The sequence below is a fragment of the Danio aesculapii genome, chromosome 4 (genome assembly GCF_903798145.1).
Source record: "Danio aesculapii chromosome 4, fDanAes4.1, whole genome shotgun sequence".
Classification (NCBI taxonomy): domain Eukaryota; kingdom Metazoa; phylum Chordata; class Actinopteri; order Cypriniformes; family Danionidae; genus Danio; species Danio aesculapii.
The window spans coordinates 5,125,154-5,143,111 of NC_079438.1; the positions used below are offsets into that span (position 1 = coordinate 5,125,154).

The window sequence follows — 17,958 nt, forward strand, 5'->3', positions numbered from 1 at the left end:
TTTTCTCCCTCCATCATTCATCAGCTGTGTGTGCCACTGACCTCAATCCAAATGGCACATACACACCTAGCAAATGTCCGGATGACCCCAGGACCTCAAATCAGCTCCCGAATGGACTTGGGGCTGACGCATCTCCCAAGGACAGTGATAACGTCACGCAGCCAAAACACCCACTGTTGATAGAGACACTATCACTGGCCCTCTGCTCAACACACACAGACTGTGACGCATCAGAACAGCATCAAGTCTCGTCACTCAAAAATGATCCTCAGGAAAACTGCCAGGAAAACATATTTCAGCAGCCAGAATCTCCAGAGCCACAGCCTCTGTCACCAGACACGTTATCATTGTCACCTTGCTCGCCTCTCTTGGGTTTCTCAAAAAAGATGGAGGAACTGGTGTATGCTGGAACTAAACTTTCACACTCCATTGCCGCAAACCCCAGTTACCAACTGATCAAAAGCGGCCTGCTCTACAACCACCTCTGAGCTTACCTGGAAGAGCCCTCCGACATTTTCCCCACCGCCAGGGCCCAAACAACAACGTACCATCTTCAGCTGGTGAACACAACAGCTCTCCATGATGTGTCTCCGGTGCCTGCTTAGATAACAGTGTCTTTATCAGATGTTTACAGAACAAGCAGGAACCCAGTGTGCCTGTAGCTTTCTCTACACATATATGTGTTGTATTACGTGAAAGAAAACCGAAGACTTTATCAGGCCGTATAGCAAATCACTCAAATCTTGTGTCTATTAAATATAAATCTGAGACTACTGTAGCAAAAACAGCTAAAACTGTTAAGTTAGCACTTTTAAACATCCGATCACTTAACAATAAGTCACTTTTAGTCAATGATTTTATCAGCTCAAATTGTCTTGATTTTATGCTTTTAAATGAAACTTGGCTAGATGACAGCTGTAGTGCAGCAGTTCTGAATGAAACAGCTCCTTTAAACTTTGACTTTTTGAGTGTTTGCAGAACCAATAGGAGAGGTGGAGGCATCACTGCCTTGTTTAAAGATGTCTATGAGTGTAAACAAGTGTCATTTGGTGACTTTTTGACTTTTGAATATCTGAGTATAGCACTAAAAGGTGCTCCACGTATCTTACTGATCATTATCTACAGACCTCCAAAATATTCTCCAACTTTTATTGATGATTTTACAGAGCTGTTATCATTAGTAACCTCTGAATTTGACTATTTTACCATTGCTGGGGATTTTAATATTCACATTGATAATCCAGAAATCAATGCTGTAAAAGAACTGATGACTGTTTTAAACACTTTTGATCTGACTCAGCATGTTCAAGGACCCACACACAATCGTGGACACACTCTTGATCTACTTATAACTAAGGGTTTACACATTTCATCGACTGTTGTTAAGGATGTTGCACTATCTGATAATTTCTGTATTTTCTTTGACATATTGATCACTCCAGCTATTAAAGACAGATCTGTCTCTGTCAGAAAGAGATGCATAAATGACAACACTAATGAGCAGTTTATGAAGGCCATATCGCTAGCACCAAGTACATCTGCAGACTCTGTTGATTCTCTCCTTGATTTGTTTAACTCTAAAGTTAAGAATGTCATAGATGACATTGCTCCTGTTAAAGCCAAGAATATAACTAGCAGGCAAAGGGGATCTTGGACTAGGTCCCCAAGAATACAAATGATGAAAAGACAGTGCAGAAAAGCTGAGCGTATGTGGAGAAAGACGAAACTAGTAGTCCATTATAATATCTATAAAGACAGTCTTCGTGCTTTTAATATGGAACTAAAAACTGCTAGGCAGACTTTCTTTTCAAGCCTTATAAACAGCAACGTAAACAATGCTCGTAAACTCTTTGCAACGATAGAGAAACTCACAACCCCCCCCAGTCGGATTCCCAGTGAGCTACTCTCTGAAAGCAAATGTAATGAGTTTGCTCATTTCTTTACTGACAAGATCAATAATATCAGAAAGGCAATCAGCTCATCCAATCAGCCAAGTTGTGTCGACGTCAGACTAGCTCAACCACAACTTAAGAAATCAGACATTATGTCCGATTTCATGGCAATTAATGGCAAAATCTTAGAAGAGATCATGCAAGTTTTGAAAACATCAACCTGCAGTCTTGACACGCTCCCCACATCGTTCTTTAAAACGGTGTTGACCTGCTTAGAAATGGATCTTCTAAAAGTGGTAAATGCTTCACTTCTCTCAGGGATTTTTCCTAACTCACTTAAAACTGCAGTTGTTAAACCTCTCTTGAAGAAGAGCAACCTGGATAATACCCTATTGAGCAATTACAGGCCCATCTCAAATCTCCCTTTCATTGGCAAAATCATTGAAAAAGTTGTTTTTAACCAGGTTAACAAGTTCCTAAACTTCAAGGGGTGTTTAGACAATTATCAATCTGGTTTCAGACCACATCACAGTACAGAGAGCGCCCTTAAAAAGATAATCAATGACATCCGCCTAAATACAGATTCAGGCAAACTAACAGTGCTGGTACTGCTCGATCTCAGTGCTGCATTTGACACTGTCGATCACAGCATACTTCTGGATAGGCTGGAAAACTGGGTTGGGCTGTCTGGGACGGTCCTCAAATGGTTCAGATCTTACCTTGAAGGAAGAGGTTACTATGTCAGTATAGGTGACCATAGGTCGAGGTGGACACCCATGACATGTGGAGTCCCACAAGGCTCGATTCTGGCACCACTCCTGTTCAACCTTTATATGCTCCCTCTGAGCCAAATAATGAGAAAAAATCAAATCTCCTACCACAGCTATGCTGATGACACTCAGATCTACCTAGCCTTACTGCCTAATGACTACAGCCCCATTGACACCCTCTGCCAATGCATTGATGAAATTAACAATTGGATGTGCCAAAACTTTCTTCAATTAAACAAAGAGAAAACTGAAGTGATTGCGTTTGGGAACAGAGATGAGGTTCTCAAGGTGAATGCGTACCTTGGCGCTAAGGGTCAAACAACAAAAAATAAGGTCAAGAATCTTGGTGTGACTCTGGAGTCAGATCTGAGTTTTAATAGTCATATCAAAGCAGTTAGTAAATCAGCATACTATCATCTCAAAAACATTGCAAGAATTAGATGCTTTGTTTCCAGTGAAGACTTAGAGAAACTTGTTCATGCTTTTATCAGCAGCAGGGTGGATTACTGTAATGGCCTCCTCACTGGCCTTCCCAAAAAGACAGTCAGACAGTTGCAGCTCATCCAGAACGCTGCGGCCAGAATTCTGACCAGAACCAGGAAATCAGAGCACATCACACCTGTCCTCAGGTCTTTACACTGGCTCCCAGTCACATTCAGAATAGATTTTAAAGTATTATTACTGGTCTATAAATCACTAAACGGCCTAGGACCTCAATACATTACAGATATGCTCACTGAATACAAACCTAACAGATCACTCAGATCTTTAGGATCAAATAGATTAGAAATCCCAAGAGTTCAGTCAAAGCAGGGTGAATCGGCATTCAGCTACTATGCCCCCCACTGCTGGAATCAGCTTCCAGAAATGATCAGATGTGCTCCAACATTAGGCACATTCAAATCAAGACTGAAAACACATCTGTTTAGCTGTGCCTTTACTGAATGAGCACTGTGCTACGTCCGACAGATCGAACTACTATGTTTTTCTCTTCTTTTTAATTCTTTTATAACACATTTTATCAGCTTTTACTTTATTTTATTTCTATTCTTACCATTTTTATGTTTGTTTTTATTTCTCTTATAATTGTTTATTTTATTCCTGTTTATGTAAAGCACTTTGAATTGCCACTGTGTATGAAATGTGCTATATAAATAAACTTGCCTTGCCTTGCCTTGCCTTGCATATACTAAACTGTAACATTAAGCACAGCATTGTTATCTACTAATTCAAAACACTATGTTTACATCAATATCAGCTTCAGTTACTTTTTGAATGTTCCTTTCATATTTCCATTTTACATGTAAATAGCACATAGATCAATTAATGGCATTATATCACAATTCAGCACTAGTTTCCTCTGATGTTTTATGCAACAGTTAATGCTCATTATGGCACCATTTGTAATATTGTGCATTACATTTTTAATTTTGCAACAAATTAAAATACATATCATGGTTGGTGTATCGCGATATTTTGATTCACTTTGTAATATCGTTACACACCTGTTAAATATACCATCTATATACGTCCCTAAAACCAGACATATGAACAAATTTAAGCTTTGCTTTAATACACCATATATAAATATGCATTAATAAATAATACTGATATAATAACAACAACATTATACAGATGCAGTCATAAATAAACTAAAAAAAGCCCCACCAACATTAAAGCAGGGACGCACTACTTTATGTACAAAATAATAACTTTTGTAACATTTTAATCCTTTAGTTTTTCATATGTAAAAATATTTTTGTATTGCTGTCCATCCTATGTATATTAAGGGTTCTATAAGGGTTGCTCTGGTCTGGCATCTTGCACCTTATTACGCCTCTTGTATGATAGAGCCCTATATTGATAACTAACATACCAACCTTTTTTCCATTTGGAAAATTACAACTATTAATAGTTCTTCCATTATAATAGCAATATCCATTTTAAAATAGCCTAATTAATATACAAGTCAAACAAATGCAAACATTTCCTTAATTTTTGTATAATGACAACTTTGCACTAAACTAAGGCTTCCATTTTAAAATAAAAAGTTAAAAAGCACAAGTGCTACCAAGCAAAAAGGTTCATTTCAAGCCCTGACATTACTAATAAATGTTCTCTCTTTTGTTCATACTAGTGGGCTTGTAACACGGATATTTAAAACTGTACATAATCAAAACCAAACAATTTTAGTCACCCAATTAATCAACTTACAATCATTTGTACAGTAGGATTGTCTACATTCTAATATTACACAATACATTTTTTGTGGGTAAGATGTGCTCATTTTTAAAATTAATGAGGCCAATATATATATATATATATATGCATGCTATTGCCATCTTACAAATAAACTTACCCTTTGATACTCACGACCATTTTCCACAATTTCCTTCAATGTAACATCACGAACATCAACACGACAACTCTCATCAAACACGAAATTCAGATGACGGACACAGCTCAATGTAGAACCTGGAGTGAAAATGACATCCGTCTCACCACTTCTGTAACGTGATGGAGAAAGCTGAACATTGCACAACTTTACAGGGGTTCTGCAACACAACAAACATAGAATTTTCAAGATTTAATCAGACAAATCATTAGCCTCATTTATGCCTTTAAACCCAGACCAACAGCACTAATCAACTATAAAAAATTTAATTACCATTACTTGCATACTATTTTCAAAGTAAAAAGGTTAACTCATTTTTTCCCACAAAGTGACAACAGCTATGACAAACACTCAACAGAAAAACTGAAACCAAAACCGTTTAACCATTTAAATAATCAAATTGCTTTTTACAGTTTTGATTACAACAAGCATTTCATGTTTTTTTTCCTTTATAGCAAACACAGAGTGTTATGCATAACATATATGTTTAATTGTGTTTACAATTAACTGTATTAAGTGTCACACGGCTCATAAAATCAAGTAGTGGGGAACCTAACATCTCACTTCATCTTGCCACTCTCCAACTGTTCAAAGGGCTATTGGCAATAAAAATATATTTTAATGTTGTTATATATACTCAAACAACTGATAATTTTGCATATGCTAACCAACAGATATAGCAGTTATCCTCTCTATTCCTTGAAAAAAGCAACAATATAACAAAAAATAACTCATTGTTTCAATCAAGCACACAGTCAAGATTTCACAAACACAAAAATTCTGATACAAAACCTTACAATTTTTGTAAACATTTGCATTATATTTACAATCAATTATCTATAACAGCACAAACTGAAGTCCAAATTTGTTCCAATAGCTTTCAGATTTCCTCAGCATCAATGATAACCTAAACTAGTAAAGTTTAAGGTTTTTAAAACATGACATTAATTCTAGGACAATTCATTAATTCAACATTCATTAATTTTTTTAATTAACAATAGTACATAACAGTACAATGTAACAAACCTTCTTTCTTTTGATTCATTAACAATTTCACATCATGATGTTTACATGACGTCTGTTTAAGCTATAAAATATCAAAATATAATCTTTATGCAATTACTCAATATTAAGATGAACACATTAGTTCGTCAGTCAAATTATAATTAATGTTTAATTAATCATTTAAATTCTGAAAATGCATACATTTCTATAAAAAGCTCATGCTGAAGTGCGTGCAACTGAGACACACCTTTATAAAAATGCGTCTTCTGTGATGCAGCTCAAAACTAACAACTAGTAGCAAGTTAGTTATATTTATTAAATAACCACAAATAACCATAAGTAAACATTCTGACAATTTATATATTATTGTTTTAACATTATTATAATTGTTAACATTCAGGAGACTTTTTATGGTTGCCAAAATTAACCTGAAGAAACGTTCACTTTGCTTATTTAAAAAATTTATATTAATCAAAAAATAAAAATGCTAAATAATATTTTGATTATTTAAAAAATTTATAAACATATAGCATGACCAAATAACATTACATATTGTTTTATTATGTAAATGAATGCTTTTCTTCTCATTTAATAAATAATGTATTTCCTATTTAAACTACTTAAATTTATATTCAAACAACCAAAATAGAACACAGTGTGTGCCTAACAGTTACCAGGGATTTTAAAATTCACCAAACCCTGCATTAGTATAACTACATTACAACTAGCATTGTTTTATATTAAGCAACAGGTAAAGTGATAATAAAAAATGTCTAATTTTACCATTTAAATAAACAAGAGCAATTTTTCACAAACATAATAATTCAACTTCAGAATTATAAAATAGTTGTATTATAATGTCATCACTTTACTGTGCAAATCCACTATTCCAAGCCTATACAAAAAAAAGCATTAACAAATAGTAAACCAACACATACACCTAATATTATTATTATTATTGTGTATCGTACCATATATAAAATACAACAATAATATTAGCCCACTCATTAAGCTGTTTATATAATAAAAAATCCTCTTGAACCACTGGAAATCAGCAACTACTAATTCCACAACTTTACTAAAATAATGTACATTTACAAACAAATCAAATTTCAACCAAGTGAAAAGTTATATATATATATATATATATATATAATATATATATATATATATATATATATATATATATATATATATATATATATATATATATATATATATATATATATATAAAACCCCCCAATCACTTTCCTAAATGCTAATTAAATGCACCTGCTATCCTTGGTAACTTTATTTGTACATTCTGTATATTTGTAATATAAATCATTACTCTACATTTTATTAATTACATATCATCCACTTTTTCCATAAGCTATACAATTCTCTTTAATTTAATTTATTTATTTTTTTAAACTAAGAGCATTACCTATACAGTTCATACAACTAGACATGTTAAAACCAGCATCAAAAACAATCTCAGGCTAATTGTCAACCATTGATTATCCTAGAAAAAAATTATGTTTGACATTTGTCATATCTCCCAATCCTATTTCAGATTGTAAAGATTAACAAACATTTGTTCACTACAATTTGCCACTTACCTGTCCTTCTCTGCATTGTGAAACACATCATGTCTCTGAAGATCAAAAATGACCATACGGCTATTACGATCTGCCTCCTGGATTAACGCTGTAAAGTACTTGTTGTCACTACCCTCACAGATAGCTGACACACTATGAAGGTATCCTTCAATTTCCACTTTGGCCCTCTTCATACTTTCACAATATTAACACTCCTGTGCACAACGAAACACATTACTTGCATTGTAATCTTACACTACAGCAGTATAGACATATGCACAAAATGCCCAACAAGATGATATATCACACTGACTGTTCAAAATATTATGCAGAATTATTTACTTAAAACTGTAGTTAAAAAAAAAAAAACATTACCCCATTCTACAATTGCATGCCTAAAATTACAAAATTTTGAAGCAAACGTATTACTATGAATATATATCAATATTTAAAATCACATATGCACTTCAAAAACATATGCTTTCTATAACAATTATATGGTGACAATATATCTATACACATTCACAACAAATGCTACATCCATCATTAAATGCAATAAATTTACCGATTCCATACATATTTACCCAATTTATCAAATTGTCAATGCCAATTATTAACAAACTACATACGTGCAATTGTGCTCTAACTGTAGCCTATTACGATACCAATTACAATTAAACTATAACATTTAATATTACCCTTTTACATTTTTACCACACTTCTAAAAACTGTCGACATGTTGTTCATAAAATGTAAAAAACGTCCTTAATCTCACACATTTAAGCGTTCAGCACGAATTACACACTGCGTCCACGTGCACAGTACATAACTTTGATTAGTCTGGTTCTAATGATTTAACGTATCTTCACCGTTATTCAACAATTGGGAAAAAAAAGTATACGCCTTTGGAAGCCGACTCGACCACTCAATCTGTCGGCTATTAGTTTATGTCAACTCAATACAAATCAGTTTATCACACAACTTTAAAAACAATTACCTTAATGTGCATTGCAATAGCCACTAGATGTTGCAATCATCTAGCAATGACTTTCTCGACCACTCGTAATCAAACCTGATGAGCACGTGCACACAAAGCCCAAAAAAACCGATTCGCAAAAATGAATCAATTTACATAACTACTTAAAAGCCATCGTTGCCAGATTGAGCGGTTTTCCGCCAAATTAAACAGTTAAGAATTTGATTGTAAAATTTGAAGGTAAAGATGTTATAGGCACATTGACAATTTATGTGGTTTTAAAACGTAAATTGCATGTGCAACTTATTTAACGAAACATAACTGTACTTCTACTCCATTCAGTCAGTAGTGGCCAGTGCATAATTCAAACCGCGAGGTATCTCCCACAAAGTAGGTGAAAATCTTGTATCAAATCTGACTCCACGGACAAAGCAGTCTCCTTTTCACCACCACGCACATCACGCGTGCTGCACTTAAACTCACAGCAGTTTATCGTGACACTTTTATCGATCATTTTTTCCCGCAATTTACAAAACGAACAACATAGCACTGTCTGATTGAAAAGCAACACCTAATTATATTCAAAATAATTTAAAACATATGCTTCCATATATATAACAGTTAAAGTATCCAAGTTAACTTCGATTTAGATAAATTCAAATTAAATAAAATATTAATATAATACTGTTGGCAACTTTTGAGTTGGAAAACGCCGCTATATTTGGCAACAGTACAATCTTTTACTCATGCTACACAAACAACTCCTCAACCTAGCTGGATTGTCTGCACATTTTCAATCTTATCTTGTACTTCATAATTTACAACCTCCATTAACCACACTCATGTTTAACACAAAAACAATAGCCCAAAATTATATACGCAAAACGAATCGTACTTTGTAAGTGACACCTAGCAACCACGTGCACTATTCTGGCAGCTTAATTTACACATTTACCTAAAATGCTGTATATTATATGTGCATATACTTTATATTTCAATGTTTAGACTTCCTACCCTCCTATTAATCTCAATTAAATCTCTTCCCCACATAAACAACATGTCTTAAAGGAACCAATTCGCAAAACGACTCGCATGTACATGACTTGTATAACTGCGACCACGTGCAATACTCTCATGAACCTAAAACACATGAAAAACACAGACTTATAAACTGGACTATCCTATTGTCTCCGAATGTCGATCAATCCGTATATTATATTTTAATCTGACTACATCCGAGTAATATCTTTACTTGTGTTTTACTGACATACAATTGTTTTATGATGACATAAATAGAATCTATCAAAAATCAACGCATCCACTGAAATCTAATAACTTACATTACCTAATTAACTCGTATTCAAATATTAACGCTAAACGACCAAATTGCATACATTACCGACATAAAACAGCACCTTTACACATATAAAATACAAATTACAATAACAAATTATATATATATATATATATATATATATATATATATATATATATATATATATATATATATATATATTATAGAAATATATCATTACTCAGAGCCCACAACCAACACGTCTTACCTGGACTATCTAAAATGGCTTCCTTCATAATTAACACGTGGACACCTTCTCTCACACGATAAAACACGCGCCATCTAATGGATAAAAATAAAATAAAACTTCACCATTATTTCATTAGTTTTTAATTTGACAAAATTGTAAAATTTGAAATACATTTCAATTTATTTTTATTTTATTTTTTAATAGTCTTGTTTAATAGTCTTATTCGTGAATGTATGTTGCATTCTTTTAAATGTTACATATTCGGCATATACAAAAAACAAACACTAATAAAAAAGTTTCTTTTCATCACTTTGATCAAGCTGACTACCACGAACCACCTATATCACATAATCTACACACTGATTTATTTCTGTTTAATAACTATTTTAAGCGTACGTCATCCATCATTTTGGTACACTAGTGTGTTTATTGGTAAGAGACAAACCTACTTAAAAGTACATTCCCGCCACCTGCTGGATATATGTGTGTATCACAACCCTTTTAAAACTTAAACTACATTAACCAACTACACTGCCATCAAAACGCTCACCTATGTCAGCACCACCCTGCTACAAACAACTTTTCCAGCTTTATTTAGAAATATGGTTCATGACAAATCTTACTGTCCGTTTATTACACTATAATCCACGCTATATATTATAAACAAATAAATACGCAAAAACACATCTGTATAGACCTACATGCCTATTGGAAAAGTTTTTTTACATGGGAAATACAATTTCTTTGCCTTTACATTCTGCTACATCATATTGCTTTCTACTGGATATAAAATGCTCAGCAGTACATTTGGTCATTTTAAAATGTTAAATTCTAATTCTGTTACTCTGGTAAAAGTAACTAAAGTAATCTAACAATAATGTAACATATTACAATCCTGAGACAATAACACTGTAATGTAAAAAATTACTTTTAAATAACAGTATCAAGTAATCAATAAATTATTACAGTTTAAAAGTACCTTGCACAACACTGTTGCTGCATGACCTAATTTGCAAAATATATGTCTAATTTAACCAACTTTTCACAAAAATACTTGATCTGACATATTATATGACAAACCTGCTCATTCTAATCACTTTAGCACAAAATCCACTGCTGTAACTCAACCATCTAATAATTATTAAACATTATTTAAAAAAACTACTTTTGGAAACTCCCTGCTTTTTTGCTCACATTCAACAAAACCAGTGTTGTACAAATGTCTGGATTCTCTAAATCAATAATTATGAAAAACAATTGAACTTTCCTCTTGAGATAAATTATCAAGATTGTTTATGCACAAAGTATGTGTTTATATACATCTGCAATGGGTCTAAACATGCATTACTAATTTAAGCCACTAAATGACACCACAAAACCTCATAAAGTTGGTTCAATGTTACTAAAATTCCATTTAACATAATTCTGAACCACATCTTGACAAAATGTAAACTCTGTTATTGCATTTAAAAGCTGCTTTAGTCCCACATTGCTGTTTCATTACTTATTTACGCCTAATATTTTCAATTTATTGCATTCCATTATGAATTCTTTAGGGTCAACCTTAAATTTTGGGTTGTCCTACATTTCAACTGCCTAAATGGCAATTAGGTTGCCAAATGCTCGAACCCCGTCAATCGCCGCTTGCGGCTATATTTATTATTATTATTGAATCAACTACATGTGCATTCTAATTTAAATCAATTCCAACTTAATAATCAAAATCATGGACAAAGTGCTGTAGCATCTGGCAGTTTTTCCATATTTTAGTCTTATTGTATTTTATTGATTTTTGCACTTACACTTCGATTAAAAAAACAAACATTTATCTGCATAAGGATACAGTCATCATCTGTTAACGCTCTCCAAAGCCTAATGTTTAAATGCATTCTAGTTATTAAACGGCTTACATTAATTGGAAAATAACAACTAATTTAATGTAACACTTCGGTGACTGGAATGTCGCCTGGCCCACCCTTAAAAGTTGGAGTCGGGCATGATGCAGCGCTGGACAGACGTAATAAATTTTGGAGGCGAATATATGTAGACACGGGATGTTCTCTAACAGTCTTACCACCCACAAAAAATACTTGCATATAAACATATAAACCAAATGTGATAAATGAAGATGCAATATAGACAGTTAAAACGTTCCGAAACTCTGCTAAATAAATTGATTATAGAACAGCATGTCTTGCAAAAACTTGGATAATAAAGGCCTCCAGTGCTTCACAACTTTTTACGGCTATTTATGGGTGACACTTAATGTCAAAATAATATTCTGGAACAACAAGTGAACACGCCAGTCCCTATATGAAAAAATATGCCTGGTTAATTCCCATAATAACGCTCGATAATTTCAGAACCTTAAAGATTTTACTTAAAGCATGCACATTGGCCTGTTCCTATATTCTGCCATCTTGTGGCCCATATAGAAATGAACACAGTTAGGCTATGTTGAATTAATGACTTAATTAAGTTATTTCGACATAATTAAGTAATTATTTCGACATAATTATGTCGTTTTAACGAGATATTATGTCCTTATAACGACATAAGACCACCTAGACTGCTTTTTTTTTTCACCTTGCGGCTCAAGATATTATGTTGTTATAATGACATAATATCTCGTTATAACGACATAAGTTTTCTTTTTTTTTTTCCTCACCACCAAGACTGCTTTTTTTCCACCTTGCGGTTCAGGGCTTCCGTAAGTACACCCAAATTTATGTTAGAGAAAATATTTTTAAAAAGCCAAAATATATTAGCTATATTCACTAAGAAATGCATATTCATTTTTAAAATGGAGTGTACTCAATTATGTTGAGCACTGTATGTGTCTGTGCTTGTATCTGTTTGTGTGTGTCTATGTGGGTGCCTGTATTTTTAATTTCCCTAGATGTTTTTACTGTAACCCCTACTATAGGCATGCACCACTAAACATTGATGCAAGAATGACCATGGTTTCTAAGCAGAGGCTAGCCTGACTACAGTAAATTTACATTATGGTAAGCAATAGTACCTAACTTTACTAAACGGTTCTATTGACTACACAAATCACCTATTTCTAGTTTGAATTCATGTGTAGTACATTTTGCTTTCAGTTTCTAATAAATTTTCTTGATATTTAAATTACATTCAACTGACTTGCTGTTGTCAAATTTATTTTTCCCCAAACACTACTGGTTACAGCCAAGCTTAGATATTTTTATTTGTTATCTTAGCAATTTCACATGTGCTTTATTTATCTGTAAAATTCATGCATGAAATCCAATGAAAAAATGAAACAATATAGAACAGTTGAAACCATTTATTGTGTAAACAAAATAACCTCAAAATAAAATATTATTGAATAAACAGTGAATTTAATGATTAACTTGTGATTTGTCAACACTGACAGTTTAACTATATATATTCTAATCAAAATATCTACAAACTACACAAAAAAAAATATTTACATTTACTGGATTCCAAACTGGCCTAAATGACCAATTCCAGTTTCCATTGCATTTTTAAATGCAGTGTAACCGTTTTTTACTGGAATTCGCAGAATTAATGCGCAGGTGTTGGCTGTTGGGAATACAGCCAGTTCGTCTTCTTCATGCAGAAAGGTCAGCTGTGGCCTGTTTGTAAATCCCATTGCTGGTATCCTTTCCAATCCTGTTGCAAATATTAAGATATCTGGAAGCAAAATTGGAGCAGCATCTCCACCTGTTGAGAAAATGTGGGAAATTAGTTAATTAAATTGCTCTTTCCGTAAAATATGTTTTAAACTGTTTTTCAAGTCCAGTACAGTGGTGTAGTCCTAAAAAAAAGGTGGTGTACTATTACACCCGACCCAAATTTTAAATGAAAGAAGGCAAAGAAACGCCGAAAGTCAATGTTTCTTTGATTCATAAGCTATATATATATATATATATATATATATATATATATATATATATATTTTTTTTTTTTTTTTTTTTCAGTTATCTGTAACTATTAACTTCCATGTCAATGTTGTCAATGTAAGTCAGTGACTACAGGTTTCCAGCTTTCTTCTTTTGTGTTCAACCAACACAATCTCACTGCAATTCATAACTTTTTGATTTAGTGGCTAATTCGTATGAATTTGTATAATCTAATCCGTACAATTTAGTACGATTTGCTCATCCCCCAATGACAGTTGGGTTTAGGGGTGGGGTTAGGTGCCACACCTCCTTTTTAAAATCGTACATTTTTGTACGACTGAATTCACACGAATTAGCCACTAAACTGACAAAACGTAAAATACTTACATTTTCTCGTGAGATCAGGCTGGTTTAACAGAAGGAAAAAAAGACAAACCGGTTTGGAACAAGTAAAGGTTGAGTAAATAATAATAATTAAAATTTTTGGGGAAAACTACCCATTTCAAAAGAAAAAAAGATTAAACAAATGTATTAGTTTTAAAGGGAGATGCCAATAGTCTAATCCTATTTAATGAATTATGTTTAGCTAATAGTTTTAAACATCAATAGTTTACACATAAATCAGCCATTATGTTTGATTGTTACATTCATGCATGCTTGTTTTAAACCAAACTATTTAGAGCTTGTCTTCTGTTGTCGCTGTTTTATACTAGTAGTTACCCTTTTAAAATCGCATATTGTTATGCAATTTATGAGTAGTCTTTGCCTCATCATTTTTAGTGTTTTATATAGTGTCCCTGTAGCGGTAGACACGATTAAGACAAATGTGAAATACTGTTGTACAGGGGCGATATTAGGAACAGATTCTTTTAGGGTAATCAAAGAAAAATGTGTTTTATATATATATATATATATATATATATATATATATATATATATATATATATATATATATATATAATACACTAAAATTAGGGAAGTTTAATCAGAAAAATAAGTCAGTATACCGAGGGTATTTGCAATTATTGATCCTAAGAAGTGGTAATACCCAAACAGCTCGTCGAAAAAAGTAAGCATACTGAGTATACTTGCGTATAGCAAGGACTACACCACTGGTCCAGTACATAGTGCTTGGCCATAGCACTAAAGAACAGTGAAAAGATATGAATGGCATGGATAATATTGTTGTACCTCACCTTGTAAAATGAGAATCCAGAATTTAAGTTAGATTTTTATGCAAACACCACATGCTCACTGGATTCTTAAACTAAAGAGCACATAAAATGTGTAGATGATTTCTCCTGCTTTTTGACTCCCTGACATCAGCACTTTAAGAGAATAAATTATAAAATATCCTTATATTATGTTATATAAACAGTGCAGTCCAAAGACGTAGAAGAACTATGAAAATCAATGTTTGTCATCTAAGTCGCATAAATCAGATTTTTGAGGGGTTTTAGCAATCAGACAGGTTGTTGCATTATGATTACAGCTAAAACCTACAAAAAAAATCAGGTTTATGCAAATAAGATGGGCCACTCAACATAGAAAAAAAAAAATTAAAATCTGTTCAAACGGAAAAAAGGACATCCCTGTAGGGCTGCTTGATTATGGGAAAATCATAATCACGATTATTCAAAATGATTATCAGTTGAAGTCAAAATTATTTGCCCTACTGTGATTTTTTTTTTTTTTTTTAAATAAATATTTCCTAAATTATGTTGAACAGATCCAGGAATTTTTCACAGTATTTCCTATAATATTTTTTCTTGTTTGTTTTATTTTGGCTAGAATAAAAGCAGGTTTAAATATTTTGAAAACAATTTTAAGGTCAATATTATTAGCCCCCTTTATCTTTGCCATGATGACAATAAAAAATATTTGACTAGATATTTTTCAAGACACTTCTATACAGCTTAAAGTGACATTTAAAGGCTTAACTAGGTTAATTAGGTTAACCTGGCAGGTTAGGGTAATTAGGCAAGTTATTGTGTATTGATGGTTTGTTCTGTAGACTATCAAAAAAATACCTTTAAGGGGCTAATAATTTTGTCCTTAAAATGGCTTTTAAAAATTTAAAACTGTTTTTATTCTAGCCGAAATAAAACAAATAAGACTTTCTCCAGAAGAAAAATTATTATCAGACATACTGTGAAACTTTCCTGAATCTGTTAAACATCATTTAGGAAAATATTAAAAAAGAAGAAAAAAATCAAAGGGGGGGCTAATTATTCTGACTTCAACTGTATATATATATATATATATATATATATATATATATATATATATATATATATATATATATATATATATATATATATATATATATATATATATGTGTGTGTGTGTGTGTGTGTGTGTGTGTGTGTGTGTGTGTGTGTGTGCAGAGTTATTTTCCTCCCTGTAAATAAGAAAAGGGAAATAAATACAATAGACTAAAAATATGAAACAAACTGTGCTTTCAGCATCTTCACTGTAAGAAAAAAACTTTAATTACAGCTACAGCAGTACTTCAGTCAAGAGCAGTGAGTGATTTTCTCCTTTTGTTGTTTGATTAAGGATAAAAACAGACGGCAGCAGGAATATTGCATGCTGTCACTTTAAGAGCAGTGCGGTTCTGATTGATGGTATCACTTCCACGTCTTTTCATACTCAGCTCGTTTGTTTATTACACAATTGAGGGTTAATATGAATAATCACTAAACACCACGTTTTGACACAAATGTGCATGTATTTGACCATTAAAGAGCTCACATTAAGATGACTTTAGACGAGTGTGATCTGCTCATCTCTGAAGATGAGAACACACACAACAGCATGCGCTCTTTCGCGCTTTTAAAAACATGAATGATTACAACTGGAAAGGGGCGGTATATGATGCAATAATCATTTCATCTCGATTATTGTTTGTTCATAATCGTTAGAAGCCAGAATCGAAATTGAATTTTTGATTAATTGCACAGCCTGTGAGTGTAAAGGGGGAATCCAAAAATCACACAAGGACTTTTTGTAGTTTAAAACTCACCCTCGGCCTCCAGCAGCCAGTCCCTCCAGAATGCCAACGACCTGGATTCCTGTCTCCGTTTGTGGAAGCCTCTTGGCGATGTGAAATCAGGCTCAAACAGGTCTGCTATGTCCCCTGCAGTCAGTTTTTTGGTGCTTTTCATGAATATGTCCTCAAAGACACCTTGGTAGGCTCTCATTTCATTTAGAAGGCCAATAGCATTTAGACCTTCTTTGAACCTAAAGTAAAAGTTGGAGCGTTAAATGTTGCAAAGGATTGACTGGATGCAGAACCATTTACTGGATCTTTTTGCAAAATTGACCCTCGTTGACAAGATTAAAAATATGACATGAACTAACCTGAACTAAGACTGAACAATACATGTATAACCTTTTTGGTAACACTTACAGTACAAAGTTGTATTAGTCAATACATTAGTTAACATACATTAAAAATGAACATTTGTTAAGCAATACTTAATCTTTATTAATGTGAACTAAACATATATTAACCACTTTGTTTTTGTGTACTTACTGTTGGAGTGCTGCATGAATTCAGCCTTCAGTATAAAACTCCACAACCGCTTCCACAACTTCATCTCTGTGTGCTATGGATTTTACATAACACAGAGCTCCCATCATCGATAGCTCTTCTGTTGCCTCAGTGACTGCCTCCCTGGCCTCCTCAACTGTTGCAGCACTTGCAAGCTAGTAAATAAAGAAAGAACATGAATATAAAGTGCATTACTGTTGATAACATATATAGTCTACACTGTAAAAATGTCTGTGATTTTAACAGTAAAAGTCTGTACAATCTACAGTGAAAACCTGTTAAATGATTAACTGCTCATTTCAGTACAACATACGGAAAATAACTGTAACAGATCAAACCTTTGTTTTCGA

General features: G+C 33.0%; 1 protein-coding gene across 3 annotated transcripts in view; it reads right to left on the reverse strand.

Annotated features, from left to right (window-relative positions):
• Positions 1–17,958, reverse strand: part of LOC130221902 (NACHT, LRR and PYD domains-containing protein 12-like) — a 213,871-nt gene that overhangs the window by 186,014 nt on the left and 9,899 nt on the right. For 2 of the 3 annotated variants that reach the window (XR_008836337.1, XR_008836338.1), the window contains 3 exons: positions 17,591–17,763; positions 17,078–17,295; positions 13,499–13,873 (listed from right to left, as the gene is read on the reverse strand). The exons of the other annotated variant lie outside the window; for it this stretch is intronic. The gene's annotated coding sequence lies outside the window, so the exon portion shown is untranslated. Of the gene's footprint in view, positions 1–13,498; positions 13,874–17,077; positions 17,296–17,590; positions 17,764–17,958 lie in introns of those variants that run through there. 3 annotated transcript variants of the gene reach the window in all.